Below are 18,928 nucleotides of genomic sequence, written 5' to 3'. Positions count from 1 at the left end.
ATTGGCCCTGTACACAGTTCAGCATCACAAAGCATAGTGTAACAAATGAAGTGGCTGGGAGGCTCACACACTGGCAAGCCATGGGGTGGAAGACATTAGATTGAAGTGGTGTGTCCATCAGTAGAGGACAGGTAAGGAGTGTACTGTACACAAACACATAGAGTAGTCACTCACGATGTGTAGGCCTCAGAAGAACCTATAGTGGATGGCATGACTCCACATACAACATACCATACTAGAGCCAAAAAAGGGTCAAGTGACAGTATGCGTGAGATAACCCACAAATAATGTAAGTGTGGCTGAGCAGGTCTGCACAGTGAGCACAAACAGTTACAAGACACATGGCTGATCAACAAAACACAACACAGACTTGGCAGTCACACACTCTGCATACTCACCACTGGCAGCAACAACAAGTAGGTGTTCCCCAGGAGTGCAAGAACACACTGACACACTGCACGTGGCCAACCTACAACTCCTACATGTGCACACAATCTGAAGCGCATGGCAGACAATTGAAACAAACAGGCACTCATCTTCTGGGTCATACATGTGTGCAGTTGGCATTGTAGGGACACACACACATCAACACTACTGACAATGTCAGCCCATTCACATGGTATGACCAATCAAGTTCACATATCCGAATATACCCATGTGACTAGAAAGACAGGCCATCACAAGATGAACACACATCAACACTGCTGTACACATATCAAGAAAGATCAAATAGATATTTTGGACCCTGGGCACCCCACAAGTAACTCTGAGGATAGAAGTCACCTCTGTTGTAGTATTGCATTATAACATGACATGTGTACAATTTAGCAAACATGACCTTATGATGAGTATGATAACAGTAGATCATCACAAACACTCATCATTGTACCCATAAGCCTCCGAGTCAAGAAGAACTCAAGTGCCTTTCAGTACTGGCAAACTCAGAAAAAGTAAAACAAGCAATTTACAGTGTTAAAGTTGCACACAAAGCATTTGTCACAAGCAACCATACCCATACAGAAAACAATTTATTTAGCAAGGATACTGACAAAGCAGACAACAGGAGTAACTGTCTTTATTCCATATCACCCAGATAGGCATCAAAAGTAGACAACAGCATGGCCATTGGCCAGTCCATAGTTCAAAGTAGGTACATGTGTGCATGAGAACCTGCACAGGGAATGGTCATCCAAAGTGACAAACAGCAAGGCCAGTGGCCAGTTCATAGTTCAAAGTAAGAACATGTGTGCATGAGAACCTGCACTGGAAATGGCCATCCAAAGTGACAAACAGCAAGGCCATAGGCCAGTCCATAGTTCAAAGTAGGTACATGTGTGCATGAGAACCTGCACTGGAAATGGCCACCCAAAGTGACAAACAGCAAGGCCATAGGCCAGTGCATAGTTCAAAGTAGGTACATGTGTGCTTGAGAACCTGCACAGGGAAGGGACATCCAAAGTGACAAACAGCAAGGCAAGTGGGCAGTCCATAGTTCAAAGTAGGTACATGTGTGCATGAGAACCTGCACAAGGAATGGGCATTCAAAGTGACAAACAGCAAGGCCAGTGGCCAGTCCATAGTTCAAAGTAAGAACATGTGTGCATGAGAACCTGCACAGGGAAGGGACATCCAAAGTGACAAACAGCAAGGCCAGTGGCCAGTCCATAGTTCAAAGTAAGAACATGTGTGCATGAGAACCTGCACAGGGAAGGGACATCCAAAGTGACAAACAGCAAGGCAAGTGGGCAGTCCATAGTTCAAAGTAGGTACATGTGTGCTTGAGAACCTGCACAGGGAAGGGACATCCAAAGTGACAAACAGCAAGGCAAGTGGGCAGTCCATAGTTCAAGGTAGGTACATGTGTGCATGAGAACCTGCACAGGGAATGGGCATCCAAAGTGAAAAAAAGCAAGGCTAGCGGCCAGTCCATGATTCAAAGTGGGTACTAGTGTGCATGAGAACCTGCACAGGGAATGGATATCCAAAGTGACAAACAGGCCAGTGACCAGTCCATTTTTCAAAGTAGGTACATGTGTGCATGAGAACCTGCACAGGGAATGGGCATCCAACGTGAAAAACAGCCAGGCCAGTGGCTAGTCCATAGTTCAAAGTAGGTACGTGTGTGCATGAGCACCTGCACAGGGAATGAGTAACACCATACACTGTGATGGGAATCAACACAGCTCGGGGGATCAAAATGGGTAGTCCAGGCACTGCTGTGGGAGAGATAGGTTTGGGAGCGAGACTTTGCCTCAGACTTGGCTGTCAGTCGAACTGGGAGGTGGCTCATTGGCATGGCCAGTTGGAGGACTGGACCTGGGAGAGAGAGGACCAGCTGAGGTAGAGGCATCAGTGGCTTTGGGAGCCGGAGCGCTGCTTGGACTGGGTGGCGTGGTGGCACAGGGAGGTGGAGACATGCTGCAGTGAAACACAGTGTGCAAGCGTGTATGTGGAGGGCTTCCTCTCCACTTCTTGAGGATTCAATTGGCAAGAACTGCCTTGTTATGAGTGGGAAGTGGGGTGGGCACAACAGGCACACTCTCCATCGAAGGGGGGTCAGGTGCAGGTGGTGGCCCTCCCTGTGGTGATCTGCTGTATCTGGTGGTATGTTATGTTATGTTATGTTATGTTATGTTGTTTTTTTTATAGCGCTCGGCTACTCAAAAGAGTGTCCCGGCGCTTTGATATGCTTGCCCTGCCCTTGCCTTTTCCCCTCTATCCCCTGTTGACCAGGTGAACCCCCAGATTGCCCTTCTGTCCCAGCTCATAGAGGTGTGTGGGAGCTGAGGTTGTGGGTGAATCTGACTTAGAGAGCTTTTTCTGCAGACTCTTTTCAGGCACCAGCTTCACAGCAGGCACAGCAACTGTGTGTCTGTCTTTGGGAGCAAGTTTTAGGACTGGAGTGTCCTTGGATGGGGCTGATTTGTATGCATGTGAGCCTGAGGCCTGCTTCTTGGCTTGATGCCCCTGAGTGTCACCTGAAGGACTTTTGCCTTTGCGCTCCTGTTTGACTTTTTTTTGTTTTGGGATGGGGCTGCGCTCTGGGCCACTTGGAGTGCTGCTGTTGTGTGTTGCATGTAAAGAACTGGGAGACTGGGGCCTGTGGTGTGTGGTCACTCTCGTCAGATTTTGCCACTGGCAGGCTGGTTGCCGAAGGGACTGGAGATGGACTCTGAGCCTGTGACAGCTGAATGACTGCCGTCACTGTGAAGGACAAAGACTGGACAGTTCTTTGTAGCCTACCCACGTCAGAATAAATGCCCTCCATTAAGGCAACTACCTGTGCCAACTTCTTGTCATGATCCTTGAAGGCATTCAGGGGAGTAGTCTGACCCAAACACAGCTGGTGCAAAATGTCCACTGCCTCAAAATTGAGGGCAGCAGGGGAGACAGGGGCTGGGGCAGCGGTACATAGGGGTACTACACTCTACCCTTCTTACTGCTGTGGGCAGGGGCAGCACTAGTGGAAGAAGCCAGTAGGGTGGGTACTGGACGAAGTGTGGTGGAAGAAGAGGCAGATTTCCCACTCCCTGTGGCCGCCAACATCTCATACTCACCGCTGGCATCAGATGGCGTTGAGGTTAGTGTTTCTGGGCGTGATTCTTCAAGGGCATTACTGTCCCCCTCAGAGGCGCTAGTCACATCAGTGTCAGTGAGCTCATGTGTAGCAGTCATGCAAGATGCCTCACCATTGGTGTCCATCCCCTGTCCTTCTGTGCCCTCGATAGATGCTGCAAGAGCCTGAGACGTAGGTTCAGTTTAGTGCCATACTCACAAACATCATATGCAAGCAAAGCACAAAACAAGATGATGATACACCCATGTTGCACACACCCCTGTGCAGTCTACATGTGCAAACTTAATGTAAAAATCAGAAGATGCATGGTAACGTGCATACTTGGCATTAATGACCCATGTGATGTTCACACAGCCAAATAGCTTGCCTGTGCCTCCATGTAACCTGACATACAGATTCCTGTAAACACACCTATGTGCCTGTAGTTGAAAATGATGTACATCTCAACATGTTGCCACAGTCACATATGGAGTCACTTTAAGGGGACACCACAGATACAGGCTTCCAAATGTCCTTTTGCAATGGCTATAAGCTCCTGCTATCCACCCTGTTGTGCTTTGAAGCACAACTACAATTCCACATTGGTGTCAGATGTGTAGTTCTCACAATATCGAGGTCAGGCACTCCACACATCGATGAAAGCACACTAAGATAAGGCACACTGCAGTTCAGTGCCCGGGGATGTCCATGGCTCCCCTAATGCAGCCAATGTCTTAAGGCCACATCTCGATACCAAAGGGGATGATGGACGGAGCGTTTGAGCAAATCAAACACTCACCCCCAGTCAACTGATCTGGCTGTAGTCCATCACCATTCTTTAGCTCACTCCACCACCCCAGTTCAGACATGGCCATATGCAAATCAGTCTGACCCTGTGCCTCATGGGAACAGTCCAGCCCGAACTGTTAAGGCATGTCTTCTCTGGACTGGAATCGAGCATCCTGCGACCGGTTTCGGATTCATAATCCTCATCAGCCAGGCTATCTTGAATCCATTGGTAGAGTGAGCAAGGGACCCACGTCTGGGCATACCCTGCCAACTTAGGGCGAACAAAGCGATCCCAAAGGGGATGATGGTCAGAGCGTTTGAACAAATCAAACACTCATCCCCAGTCAACTTATCTGGGTTTAATCTATCACCCTTCTTTAGCTCACTCCACCACCCCAGTTCAGACATGGCCATATGCAAATCAGTCTGACCCTGTGCCTCATGGGAACAGTCCAGCCCGAACTGCCAGGCCTGGCTCTTACATGGCTGCACTCTTTCCTTAAAGGCCACTCCCAGAGAATACAACTGAATGACCATGTGTCCGTTTTAGGACTACTTTCATGCAGGGGACTGCAGGGATCGGCATTATCACCACTGCTGTTTAACTCCTACCTCCAACCCCCGATAGCGGCACTGAATTATATGGAATGCCAAATCTATAACTATGCTGATGACACCCAAATTGTCATTCAGATAGACAACTCCACGACAGCCCTATAAGATTCCAAAACATTTTGAAATTCATGGTTAGCTGGATAATGGCCAACTCCCTTAAAATCAACCCGGAAAATGGAAGTATTGGCCGTCACTTCAGATTCTAACCAGTGGAAAGAGCACTTTTGGCCACAAGAGCTTGGTGCCTACCCAGAGTCAGCTGTGGCTGTAAAAAGTCTGGGTATCAAAATCGATGCCAAGCTCACTATGATCCAAGAGGTATCGATAGTTGTGGGAACATGCACAGGCATGCTGAGACTACTGTATAAGCTTGAACCATTACTCACCTTCAATACACTTAGAAAGGCAGTATCTGCTCTAATACTGTCACGTCCTTATTACGGGAATGCCCTGTATATTGGCCTCCCGGGTAACCATCTGATCAGATTGCAGGTGATTATGAATGACGCTGCTAGGCTTATCTTTAGAGCGCCCAGATGAACACATGCATCACATTTGCTTAAAGCCTTCTATGGCCAAGCCCCCAGCTACATCCAGGACCGTCTTGCCAACTATGCCTCTAGTAGGATGCTACGGTCCTCCGAGGCCACCCTTATGACCTGCCCACGATTTAACAAGTCGTTGAAAGGAGGAAGAGCTTTCTCCTCATCCATCCTCCCTATTAGGAACAACCTGCCAGAGAATATACGCAAGGAACACGCTCTCCGTTCATGAAGAAATTAAAAACAGTACTTTTTGTGGAGGCATTTGGTGCAATCTGAACCCCCCTTGTGAAGGCTGGATCTTTTTTTTCTGACAGCTCTTAGAGATCTGCTGGTGATAATGCGCTTAATAAATGAAATCCAACATAACATAACATAACCCTGATGATGGTTCAGTTGATGGTAGCCTTGGCCAGCAGCCTTACTGAACAATAACAAAATCATTGCAGGAAGGTCCTCAATCAGTACAGACATATGTTTTGACTGACTCCAAGTCAGACTACCTGTTGTACACATGAGGTGGACTCAGGGGACAGTCTGCTTTTAAAAATAAGATTTACAGGCAACCTGATCATGTTATGGACTGTATCAGGACTGAAGTCCAGAAGCTGTTAGAACTGGGAGTGATTAAATAATTAATTAATTGTGGGTTTCTAACGCGCTAGAATCGACTCCCGAAGGAGTATATCTGCGCAATAGACCGCTGGGAAACCCGTTCTGGCTTTACCTGTGAGATGGTCCCTACTGGGTATCTCCAAGTTGAAACCAGGCATCCCCGGCGTATGTGGGGCCGTTGTGGAGATGAGACAAGCTAATGCACAGAGTTGCCGAGTGTGATCCCTGGTTAGATTAGGCACCGAGCTGAGAATTATCGATTCCGCTGACCCTGGTCCACGACCCTGCCGTGTCGGGTATTGAACCCTGGTCCCGGGCCGTTCTCTGCTCCCAGGTCTGCCGCCTCTAACCAGTGAGCCACAGATAGCTCTCAGATAGCCCTTGGGCTAGTCCAGTAGTCTTATTACCAAAACCTCACCCCCAGGGCGGTAAGAGAGAGTAGAGGTCGTGTGTTGACTACAGGGGACTCAATGCAGTCACTAGGGCTGATGCTCATCTATTTTCAAGGGCAGATGAACTTATTCACACTTTGTTCTCTGACAAATTCTTAAGTACATTTGACCTGACAGCTGGTTACTGCAAATCAGATTAGCTGAGGAAGCTAAACCAAAAACAGCATTCTCTACCCCTAATGGGTACTACCAATTTGTGGTGATGCCTTTTGGATTGAAGAATGCACCTGCCAGATTTCAAAGGCTAGTTTCTCACCGGTCTGGAAGCCTTTAGTGCCGCTTATCTAGATGATATTGCTGTCTATAGCTCCAACTGGGAGAATCACCCGGTCCACCTGAGAAAGGCTCCGGAGGCCCTGCAAAAGGCAGGCCTCACTATCAAGGCCACCAAGTGCCAAATAGGGCAGAGTAAGTTTGTGTACCTGGGCCACCTTGTGGGTGGAGGCCAGGTTCAACCATTGCAGAGCAAATTTCAAACCATAATGGATTGGGTTGCTCCAACTACCCAGACACAGGTCAGAGCTTTATTGGGCCTGACTGGGTACTACAGGAGGTTTGTCAAAGGATATGGTTCCATAGTGACCCTTTGAATGGAATGACTTCCAAACGAATGCCTAAGAAAGTTCAGTGGACAGTAAGTTGTCAAAAGGCATTTTTGATGACCTGAAGCAGGCCATGTGCACTGCTCCCATTCTGCAAATTCCTGACTATTCCAAACAAACAATTCATTGTTCAAACTGATCAATCAATCAATCAGGGGTTTGTTAAAGCGCAACTACTCACCCGTAATGGTCTTAAGGCGCTAGGGGTGGGAGGGGTGGGTTGCAGGTTTAATTCCATCAAGGAGGGGGTTTGTCGAAGAGCTCTTTTTTGAGGTTTCTTGCAAAGATGGGGATCGATGTTATCCATTTGAGGTGGAGCAGAAGGGCATTCCATGCTTTGGCCGCGAGGAAGGAGAAGCAGCGACCTCCCGATCTGGTCTTTCTGGTGCGGGGGACCATGGCATAGGAGAGCTGGGCTGATCGTAGGGTCCTTTGAGGTGCGTGGAATTTGAGTCGGCTGTTCAGGTATGCTGGTCCCGTGCCATGGAGGGCCTTGTGTCCGTGGGTGAGTATCTTGAAGCTTATTCTCACCTCAACGGGGAGTGTGCGCAGGTGCTGGGAGATGTGGCAGGGTTTTGGCAGGTTGAGGACCAGTCTTGCGGTGTGAAAGCAGGAAGATGAAACAGAGTTGATCTGTTGGTCCATTTTGAGCTCGGAGACCAGGATGATTCCCAGGTTGTGTGCATGGTCCGTGGGGGTTTGCGGGGTTTCAATGACGGTGGGCCCCCAGGTGTCACTCCAGGCATCAGGGGTCGGCCCATAATGAGTACTTCTGTTTTGTTGGTGGTTAGTTGTAGGCAGCTGTTTTTCATTCAGTTGGCAACGGCTTCCATGCCTTCTCAAAAGTTGTGTCTCGTGGTGTTGGGCTCGTTGGATAGGGAGAGGATGAGTTGGGTGTCGTCTACGTATGACACAATGTTTAGTCAGTAGGTTCCGATGATGGGGCGACGGGAGCCATGTAGACGTTGAAGAGCCATGGGGGACTCCGCAGGTGGTAGGTGTAGGGTCCAAGAGGAAAGAGGGGCATCTGACCCACTGCGTTCTGCCAGAAAGGAAGAAGCAGATCCAGCCAAGGTCCTTGTCCTGGATCCCTGCGTCATAGAGCCTGCGCATTAGGGTGCACTGAGAGACTGTGTCGAACTCCGCTAAGAGGTGGAGGAGGATGAGGGCTACTGTTTCTCCTCTGTCCAGTAGGGTGCGGATGTCGTCTGTTTCGATGAGGAGGGCAGTTTCCGTACTGTGTTTTTTTCTGAAGCCAGATTGGAAGGAGTCAAGGATGTTGTGTTCTTCAATGAATGTGGCGAGTTGGCTGTTGATTGCTTTCTCTGTGACTTTCGCTGGGAACGGGATCAGGGAGATGGGTCTGTAGTTTTTTAGGTCGGTGGGGTCCGCTGAGTCTTTCTTTAGGAGGGGGTTGACCGTGGCGTGTTTCCAGTCATCGGGGAATGAGCCGTTTGCCAAGGAGAGGTTGATGGTGTGGTGGAGCATGGGTGCAATGGTATCAGCGGCTCTGTTGAAGATGTGGTGGATGCAGGGGTATGTGGGGGACACTGAGTGGATTGACTTCATTGTGTCCAGTGTGTCTTCAGTGGTGAGGGCTGTCCAGTTGTTAATCGCTGGTTTCAGGGTGTCGGGGTGGTTGGTGAGGGTTCAATGCGTTGGTTGCCATTGTCGAATTTGTCGTAGATGCTCTTGATTTTGTGGTGGAAAAAGGTCCTGAGTTTGTCGCAGAGGTCTTGTGAGGGAGGGATGTCAGAAGACTCGCTGGAGGGATGGGCAAACTCCTTGATGATGCTGAAGAGTTCCTTGCTGTTGTGCGCATGGTTAGAGATAGTGTCTTTAATCGCTTTTTTCCTTGTTTCTCTGAGTTGATGGTGGACGTTGTTGGAGGCTCTGAAGTTGTTGTGGGCTTCTGTGGATTTGGTGTTTCTCCAGGCGCCATCTGAGATCCATCAATGCAGGGTTTGGGTTGCGGTGTTGGGGTTGTCATTTTCTGTGATGGTTGGGGTGGAATTGTTCAGTGAGGAGGTGAGCTGGTTATTTGTGATTTTGGTCCAGTTTATTCGTGGGAGCAGCTGCTGGTCTCTGTGGATGGTGGTTGTTCTGAAGTTAAAGTGGATGAAACGATGGTCAGCCATGGGAGTTCAGTGATGTGGATGAAGGTGATGGAGTTTCCTATACAGGAGGTCGAGGGTGTGTCCTGCTGAGTGCGTGGGCTTGGTCATGATCTGGGGGAGTCCAATGTTGTGGAGCAGGAAGGATGTGGTATTGGGGTCCAGTTGGTAGTAGAGGTGGAAGTTGGTTTCTTCCAGCAGGATGTAGTTAGTGGATGTGATAGCCTGCGGGTCTCCCCACATGTCCATGATGGAGTTGGCGAAGGGTCTCTGGGGTCCAGGGGGTCGGTAAATGAGGGTTCCTCAGAGGGTGGCATTTGGGCTGGCCAGTATCTTGTAGTGAAGGGCGTTCCATCAGTTCTGTGGGTTCGTCGGGCAGTGTGCTCAAGCGGAGAGGCTGGATTTGTGGACAATGGCGATTCCTCCTCCCAGTTGGGTGGGGTGGTTCTTTCTGGAGATCTTGTATCCTTGGGGGATGGCGATGGCGATGTCTGGTCCTGAGGTGGTGTTGGTCCAGGTTTCGATGAAGAACTAAATGTCTGGGATGGTGCAGTCGAGGAGGTCCCAGATTTCGATGGCATGTTCGTGGAGGGATCGGACGTTGAGTAGTATGCATTGCAGGGTCTTTGGTACCCCAGAGACCTCCCATGGGCTGCAGCATGTATTATGCCACATATGAGAGGCCATTCAAAATGACACAACAGGCCTGCTACAGCAGACTCTGTGTGATGGTACTTGCAACACTTACTGAAATATAGGTTCACTATATCTATCTAAATCACTACACTTAAAAAGCTATCAGTCATCCCTATGGCAGGCCTTATAAAGCCTGAAGGTAGGGTGCTGGGTTTTACATGAGAGGGTGCCCCTGCATGAGCAGAGTCCCTCTACAGCCTTCGGAGATCATTCTCCAGGGTTGTCTGTGATGCAGCCAGACATATACGTTTAAGTGCATTCTAACCTTGAGGTAAATGCTACCTTTAAAACGGTTGCTTGGAAACATGTTGTGTTTGGTGTAAAACAGCTTGGAATCATACCTCCACAACAGTAACTGGTGTGGGAGGTATGATTCCACCCTTCCTGAATCATTACTGTGGGTCACTGGTCTACCAGGTATCAGCTTTCACGACCTGGGCAGCACAAAATGGATACTGCCAGCCACAAACAAAATTCTACTCTCCTGCTGCTGAGCCAAGCTCGAGCAAAGGAAGGCATGACAACAGGCATCCTGTCACAGGAAGGTGTGATCACCTCCCAGACAGGATTTAGTGTATTGGGGCCGGGTGCGTGCACTCTGAGACTGTCAGAAAGTGTGCATTGGGGGCACATTTGGGCCCCAGTGCATAGTCCAGCTCAAACCAGTTCTGGGAGCCATTGGATCCTGCTCTGGCGCTAAACTCGACAAAGGACATGGGTGTAGCGACCCCTCTGTCGTGCCCCTCCCCTAGGAGGGTCCACAGAATCCGTTCAACCCATTCCCATGGGTATAAAGTGGGTTACCTGTCTACAGGACTTTAGATTTTACCTGGATGACATTCTGCTAAGAAGAAATCAAGTACTTCAACTGCCTGACCTACGATTGCTCGACTGAAGAATCTTCTTTGGAGTAAAGGAGTTACTCCCCTGCAGCAGCATGCACCTAAATGCATCTGACCGGTTTGCTTCTCCAGTGCTCCTGCAGACTCCGAAGATGTCAGCAACACAGGAGGTGGGTTCCCAAAGGTCCCTGAGGTAGATATGATCTCTCAGCAATTCTAAGACCAGTATCCCTCGTGGGGGTAGTACAACCCGAACCCCTGTGCAGAGCGTACATTTGCAAGTGCATATGCTTTTTGGCGATACCCGAGCTTGTGCATTGGACTCCGTGTAGTCTTGAACCCAAGCAGTATTGGCACCAAAGACATCCGACCTCTACTCACCAAGTGCTCTGTGACTGGTGCTTTATAAACTTGCTTGAGGTCTCCTCGCAACCCCTGGTCCGTTGGCCTGAGGGTCCTAGCAAGGGTCACCTCATTTGTTCTTGAGCTTATCTGATTTCTCTAGACATGCCATGATTCTCCTTTGCTTGGAGAGTCCCCTGGACCTTGCTGGTCCACATGGTAACCTGTTTCCTCTGACCTTCTGGTTTGCATTTGCCAAGGCTAGTTGATGCTCCGGCTGGACTTCGACCCCTCAGCACTGAACATCCTTTTTGGGACAGCTTACCTCAAGATGCTGGTCATCCTCGACATCTACTGGTCCCCATGGCTGCAGAGTCAAGCATCCCTTCTTCGCACCTGAAACACCCGACATTGGTGGGCATTCGACTACCGAGCCCCTGGTCACTTGCCGTGGCCCAGTCCCTGTCCCCTCTGCTTTCAGGTTCCTCTCACCTCAAATCTAGGCTTGGATTCCACTGGACACTCTTCGGCTTCCTTGCAACAGTTCTTCTTTGCAGCTATCCATTGGAAACAACAAAGTTTTCCGACACCACTAGACCCTTCTGCACCTAGATCTCCTGTGATAGGTAACAGGGGTACTTTGGTACTCACTGGTGGGTTGGCCTTAGAACCTCCTATGTTCCAAGGGGTTTGCTTGAAGTCCACGTAGAAGTGTCCTTAAATTCTAAGGGGCAGATTTAAGTTGGGAATGTGCCACGTTTGCGTCACGCAACTGCGGCGTAAACGTGGCGCATCCCTACGACCCATTTACAACGTGACGCATCTAGGCAGATGAGTCATGTTGTAAAGCCCTGTGCCACTTGTGGGCGTTCCGGCGCAGGGTGGGCGTTCCGGGGCAAGTGCGCCTCGCAAAAGTGGCTGAGTGAAATCTATAAGATTGCACTCAGTCACTTTCAGGCCAATGCTGCGTCAAAACCCTGCGCCTGCTTGAAGCAGGCGTAGGTCTTGACGCAGCATTGTAAAGATGGGGCACCTCCAAGCCTTGCTGGAGCTGCGTCACGCTTGCGACGCATCTCCAGCAATGCGCCACCTTTACGGCACAGATGCGTCACGCATCTGTGCCGTTTTTGCCCCATGGTGTGCCGCATTGTAAATGCGGCACACCATGGGTGGCGGAGCAGCGGCGCAAAATAACTGGCGCATCCCTGGGGATGCACCAGTTATCATAAATCTGCCCCAGACTTTCCAACTGTGACTTTCCTATAGAGTTGTACGGAGCATGCAGTCGTTTTTCCTCACTGCACCCGTCCTCTATGGGCTCCCTGTGTCACTCCTCTGGGTGGTGCCTTGGGGTCCAAGTTATTATACGTGCTCTAGGCACTGTGTCTATTGACGTCGTGATTGTTATACCATTTTTTTTGTATATGGTTCGGTCACCCCCTGGAGCCCGATGTGTATTTTGCTACTGACGAATGTTCTATCGTTACAGTATTGTGTGCTTTCTAATCTCGTTTAGAGATTAGTAGAGATAGTTATCTCAATAAATACATATTTTTATATAACTACGGTGTTGTTCTCCTTTCATTTAGTCATTCAGGAGGTGATATTCTTGTAAAACAATCTGCTTTACATTCCTTCAAAATTAAGCCTGAAGGCGGCTCTCCACATCGACCACAAGGATAGCTTTCTAAAGGTTATCTTTGACCTCATACACCATAAGGGTCATGTGGCCTGCTACAAGGTGCCTACTTTAACTAGTGGACAGCATATACCAACCCACCTTCTCACACTGGTGTGCAGCGGTTGGGATTCAAGCCAGCATTGTTTTACCAGATAAGTCTCATTGATTGATTAACGGAAAACCACTAAGTATTATGTATGTATAATAATAATATTAGAATAAGTAAGTTCTACTGAACTTGGAGTTAGGTAAGTAAAGGGTCTAGCACACTCTTTCTCCAACTCAAGAGAGCTTAGTCTCCACTAGGTTAGGTAGATGCCTATGCTAATTGGGTTTCAAGTGTTTCCACTTGGCCTCTACGCACTGTAGCCCAACCATCAACTGGTTGATAAAATGAATTCAACATATATGTACATTCATCTATTGAAAAAAATGGTGATTTCCACTATATTATGTTCTATTCATCACGACATAACTTTGACTTTTAATTATAAATGCAAAAAAAATCCATTATTTCCATACATCAGTTACATATGCATCATAATTCGAAAATGATTTGAAGAACTGCCCAATGCATTTCAGGCCATCGGCCCTTCGTCCGGGGCTTGATCTGTAAACAGAAATTAATAAAACATACACTCAGTTCCATGGAACCCATGTTACAATGATATATATAAAGGGGTCCCAGTTGAAACACTATTAGAGATACACAATCATAATTCACATGATACAAGTATATTTGAAAGAAACTTTCCGGACAAATTACTCCGAGAGATGTTATTTAATACACATCCTCAATTGCAGATCAGTTGTCAATACATTTAACAAAAACAGCAATAGACTTATTCATATGGCTCAAGAAAGGAGGGGCGTGGGAAAGGAAGGACAGGTGAGGGAAGGGACTGTGATCAGGATAGTGCAGAATTTAGGTAAGTTTCAAAACAAATTACAAGTGGTCTTTTTTACATTTAGAATTCAGTACCACACTTACATATATACATTGTCATTGCGACATTTCATACATTTCGTATTCCTATCCCAATTACACAATAACACAGTCAAATAATGATCTGTTGTTGAAGGGGTAGGAACGAAGAAAGGGCGTGTCAATGTTTCGAACCCAGAGGCATAGGCTGAATTCTGCCCTACTACGGGGTCTTCATCAGGACAAATGGGGGTGGGATGCAAGGGTAGTGAAGGAGGGCACCTAAAAGTACCACACGGGTTGCGTTGCACCGTCTACAGTATATGTTGGGCCAAGAGGCTCCAGTTCAAATTTCAAATTTGCAAACAATCCTTGGTGTGGTGCACTTCAAGAGTATTTTACGGCCGCACAACGTGGCGCTGACATCCAATGCCAATTCCAGGCTTTAATCACAGGAAATGTGGCTGCCGATTCCGGGCTTCACTCACGGGAAATACGGCAGGGTTACTCATCGAATTTCTCATGTCGAGTCGTATGAAAAACAATGTACATACAAGCTTACTGGTATGTTGCTCTGTAGAGGTATACTTGCAGAGATGACCCGATCTAAAAATCAACGCACAGTAATACTCAGTTGCCTGTCATTCTGTAAAAGAAATCCCGGTCATGTTCACTAGCAAGAACTTCCTAACCACTGACCTGAACATGTCTTAATGTCAGACCTGCTACTTGAATCGATAATCCAGACTCTTGGCTCTACGTTCACCGTGTGCCTATACCACATAACACTAGTTTGTCTTCTAGAGAAGAGCCAAGTGGTTCTTTGCCAACTAGTTCCAATGGCCTTTATTTTTTAGAATTGATAGCCAGGTATGTATCTAGGAAGTTGAGGACAGGGAGAAGCACCAACACACAATGCCTCATAGATATATTGCTTCTAGTTGAACTCCGAAAGACCCCAGGGTCTGATGAGATAGGTAGAGTGGGTGGGGCAGGGAATGAGGATAGGCTAGGAGGGCTTACCTTCTTTGGCCTAGAATCAAACCCTGACCAGGAGAATCAGGATGATTCCAACCTGGCAAATCCGGATCAGGAAGAGCATGGAGAAAGCCCTGAGGGCCAGCTCTTTAATCCTCCTGGTAGAATTCAGAGTTTACCTTGGAGGCATAGGTCTCCCTCTGAAGAATTTAGGGGCATATTATCAAGGGGGTTTATCTCCGCTTTTTTGGCTTTAAAAGCCAAGAAAGCGGAGATAAAATTATCTCCCTATTACCTAGCTGTCGCTAACACCAGTTAGCGACAGCTAGTAGGAGATAGTGACCATCTTGGGCCCCACTGTGCAGGTCAGTGATATTTATCACTAATGACATGCAAAGTGGGCGTGCCAAGATGTTAGCGACTGAAAACAGTCGCTAACATCGCTATCTCCTATTACCAACTTTTGGAGATATTCGCGCTAAGCGTGAATATCTCCAAAAGCTAACACCTGCCCTGAGCAGTTCTTAGCCATGTTATCCAATGGGAGGTGGATGACATGGCTAAGAGCATTAGCTCGGTAATGCATGAATATCGCTGACTTTTCAGCGATATTCATGTTTTGCTGCGATATTTATCGCATTTGCGTTAAACCTTGGTAATACCAAGGTTTATTTGCTGTAAAAATCGCCACAGCTCAGCAGTAAATTTTTGTCTCTAACCAAGCAATTAGCGATAATTATCACTATTGCTTGGTAATATGCCCCTTAGACCCTTAGGTACTTCTGTAGGAACGTCCATATCTAATAAGAGAGATAACTCTTATGACAGACAGTGCCCATTCCTAGAGCTTTAGAATTCAAGCTTAGGCTCAGAAGAGAGCAATTGTCATTGGATAAGGAAGCATTAGAGCTCTAGAGAGCTAGTAAAAGATTGGGACAAGAGTCCCATGGTGGCAGCAACAGTGTCCCTAGATTCAAGGAGTATACTCATGAGCATAGGCAGCCTCACTGAACAGCAAGAGACTGATTGCAGGAAGGTCCTCAATCAGTACAGACATATGTTTTCACTGACTTCAAGTCAGACTACCTGGTGTACACATGAGGTAGACACATGTGAGTGTCTGTCTGCTAAAAATAAGATTTATAGGCAACCTGATCATGTCAGGGACTGTATCAGGACTGAAGTCCAGAAGATGTTGGAATGGGAGTGATTAAGCCCTCAGATAGCCCTTGGGCTAGTCCAGTAGTCTTAGTACCAAAACCTCACACCCAGGGTGGTAAGAGAGAGATGAGGCTCTGTGTTGACTACATGTGACTCAATTCAGTCACTAGGGCTGATGCTCATCCAATTCCAAGGGCAGACAAACTTATTGACACTTTGTCCTCTGACGAATTCTTAAGTACATTTGACATGACAGCTGGTTAATGGCAAATCAGATTAGCTGAGGAAGATAAACCAAAAACAGAATTATCAACCACCAGTGGGCACTACCAATTTGTGGTGATGGCTTTTGGATTGAAGAATGCACCTGTCACATTTCAAAGGCTGGTTTCTCACAGGTCTGGAAGCCTTTAGTGCTGATTAACTAGATGATATTGCTGTCTTTAGCTCCACCTGGGAGGATCACCCGGTCCACCTTAGAAATGTTCTGGAGGCCCTACAAAAGGCAGGCCTCACTATCAAGGCCACCAAGTGCCAGAATGGGCAGAGTAACGTTGTGTACCTGGGCCACATTGTGGGTGGGGTCCAGGTTCAACCATTGCAGAGCAAAAGTCAAACTATAATGGAATGAGTTGCTCCAACTACCAAGCCTCAGGTTTGAACTTTCTCGGACTTGACTGGGTACTACAGGAGGTTTGTCAAAGGATATGGTTCCATAGTGACCCTTTGAATGAATTAACTTCCAAAAGAATGCCTGAGAAAGTTCAGGGGACAGTTAGCTGTCAAAAGGCCTTTGATGACCAGAAGCAGGCCTTGTGCACTGATTCCATTCTGCAAAGTCCTGAATATTCCAAGCAATTCATTGTTCAAACTGATGCATCTGAGTTGGGGATAGGGGCTGTGTTATCACAACTTAATGAAGAGGGTCAGGATCAGCCAGTGGCTTTTATAAGCAGAAGGCTGATCCCCAGAGAGAAATGTTGGTCAGCTATTGAAAGGGAAGCCATTGCTATGGTCTGGGTCATGAAAAAACTGAGGCCATCCTTGTTTGCCACTCACTTCATTGTTCAGATAGACCATAAGTGGCCATTATCGCTAAAACAGATGAAGGGTGAAACCCCCAACTCTTGAGGTGGTCCATTTCCCTACCGGGGATGGACTATACCGTGGAACATAGACCTGTGAGTAACCATGCCAATGCAGATGGACTCTCCAAATATTTCCACTTAGAACATGAAGACTCAACTGGTCAAGGTTAGTTTAATGTCCTTATGTTTGGGGAGGGGGGTTATTTAGGAAGGTTGGATCTGCTACTTATGATTAGCCCCACTTTTTGCTGATGTACCTCTGTTTTTGACTAGTCTGACTGGGATCCTGCTCTCCAGAATCACAGTCTATCTGCTTTCACCCTTAAATTGTTGCATATGTACTTAAGGTACACTCCAGATTGGATACTGATGTACCCTTATCAGTTCCTGTATATGGTACACCATGTACTCAGGGCATAGGTACCCCAGAGTCCTCCCATGGGCTGCAGCATGTATTATGCCACCCCTGAGAGGCCATTCAACATTACACGACAGGCCTGCTACAGCAGACTGTGTAAGATGGTGCTTTTGCCACTTACTGAGATATAGTCCAGCTCAAACCAGTTCTGGGAGCCATTGGCCCCTGTCTGGCGCTAAACTCGACAAAAGACATGGGTGTAGCCACCCCTCTGTCGTGCCCCTCCCCTAGGAGAGTCCAGAGAATCCGTTCAACCCATTCCCATGGGTATAAAGTGGGTTTCCTGTGTACAGGACTTTAGATTTTACCTGGATGAGTTTCTGCTAAGAAGAAATCAAGTACTTCAACTGCCTGACCTCCGATTGCTCGATTCTGCTCTCCTGCTGCTGAACCAAGCTCGAGCAGAGGAGGGCATGACAATAGGCATCCTGTCACAGGGAGGTGTGACCACCTTCCAGACAGGATTTAGTGTAAAGGGGCTACACTCTGACAGTGCCAGAAAGTCTGCACTGGGGGCACAATTGGTGCCCCTGTGCATAGTCCAGCTCAAACCAGTTCTGGGAGGCATTGGCTCATGCTCTGGTGCAAAACTGGACAAAGGACATAGGTGTAGCCACCCCTCTGTCCTGCCCCTCCCCTAGGAGGGGCCACAGAATCCATCCAACCCCTTCCCATGGCTATAAAGTGGGTTACCTGACTACAGGAATTTAGATTTTACCTGGACACGATTCTGCTAAGAAGACACTAAGTACTTTGAATGCCTGCAAATCGATTGTACCACTGAAGAATCTCCCTTGGAGTAAAGGAGTTACTCCCCTGCAGCAGCATGCACCTAAACACATCCGACTGGTTTGCTTCTCCAGAGCTCCTGTGGACTCCGAAGTTTTGTGCAACACAGGAGATGGGTTCCAGAAGGTCCATGAGGGAGATCTGACCTCTCAGCGATTCTGAGACCAGTATCCCAGGTGGGGGCTGTGTAACCCGAACCCCTGTGCTCCACGTATATTTGCAAGTGCATATGCTTTTTTAGTCATCCCTGAGCCTGTGCATTGAGCTTGTGTAGTCCTGACCCTGATTAGGATTTGCTCCGAAGATATCCAACCTCCACTCACAGAGTGCTCTGTGCTCTGGTGCTTTGTAAACTTGCTTGAGGTCTCCTCGCGATCCCTGGTCCATTGGCCTGTGGGTCTGGGCGAGGGTCACCTTGTTTGTTCTTAGGCTTACCTGGTTGCTCCAGACGGTCCTTGACTCTCCATTGCTTGGAGAGTCCCCTGGACCTTGCTGATTCACATTTTAAGCTGTTTCCTCGGGCCACATGGGTTGCATTTGCCAAGGCTTGTTGGTGTTCCAGCTGGACATCGACCCCTCAGCACTCGACATGCTTCGTAGGACAGCTCACCTCCAGATCCTGGTCATCCTTGACATCTCCTCGTACCTGTGGCAGCCGAGTCAAGCATTCCTTCTTCGCACCTGAAACACCCAACATCGGTAGGCATTCAACTACTGAGCCCC

Source organism: Lissotriton vulgaris, chromosome 3_1 (genome assembly GCF_964263255.1).
Source record: "Lissotriton vulgaris chromosome 3_1, aLisVul1.2, whole genome shotgun sequence".
Lineage (NCBI taxonomy): Eukaryota > Metazoa > Chordata > Amphibia > Caudata > Salamandridae > Lissotriton > Lissotriton vulgaris.
The sequence above is the reverse complement of the archived record's forward strand: the minus strand, read 5'-3'. Positions refer to the sequence as shown.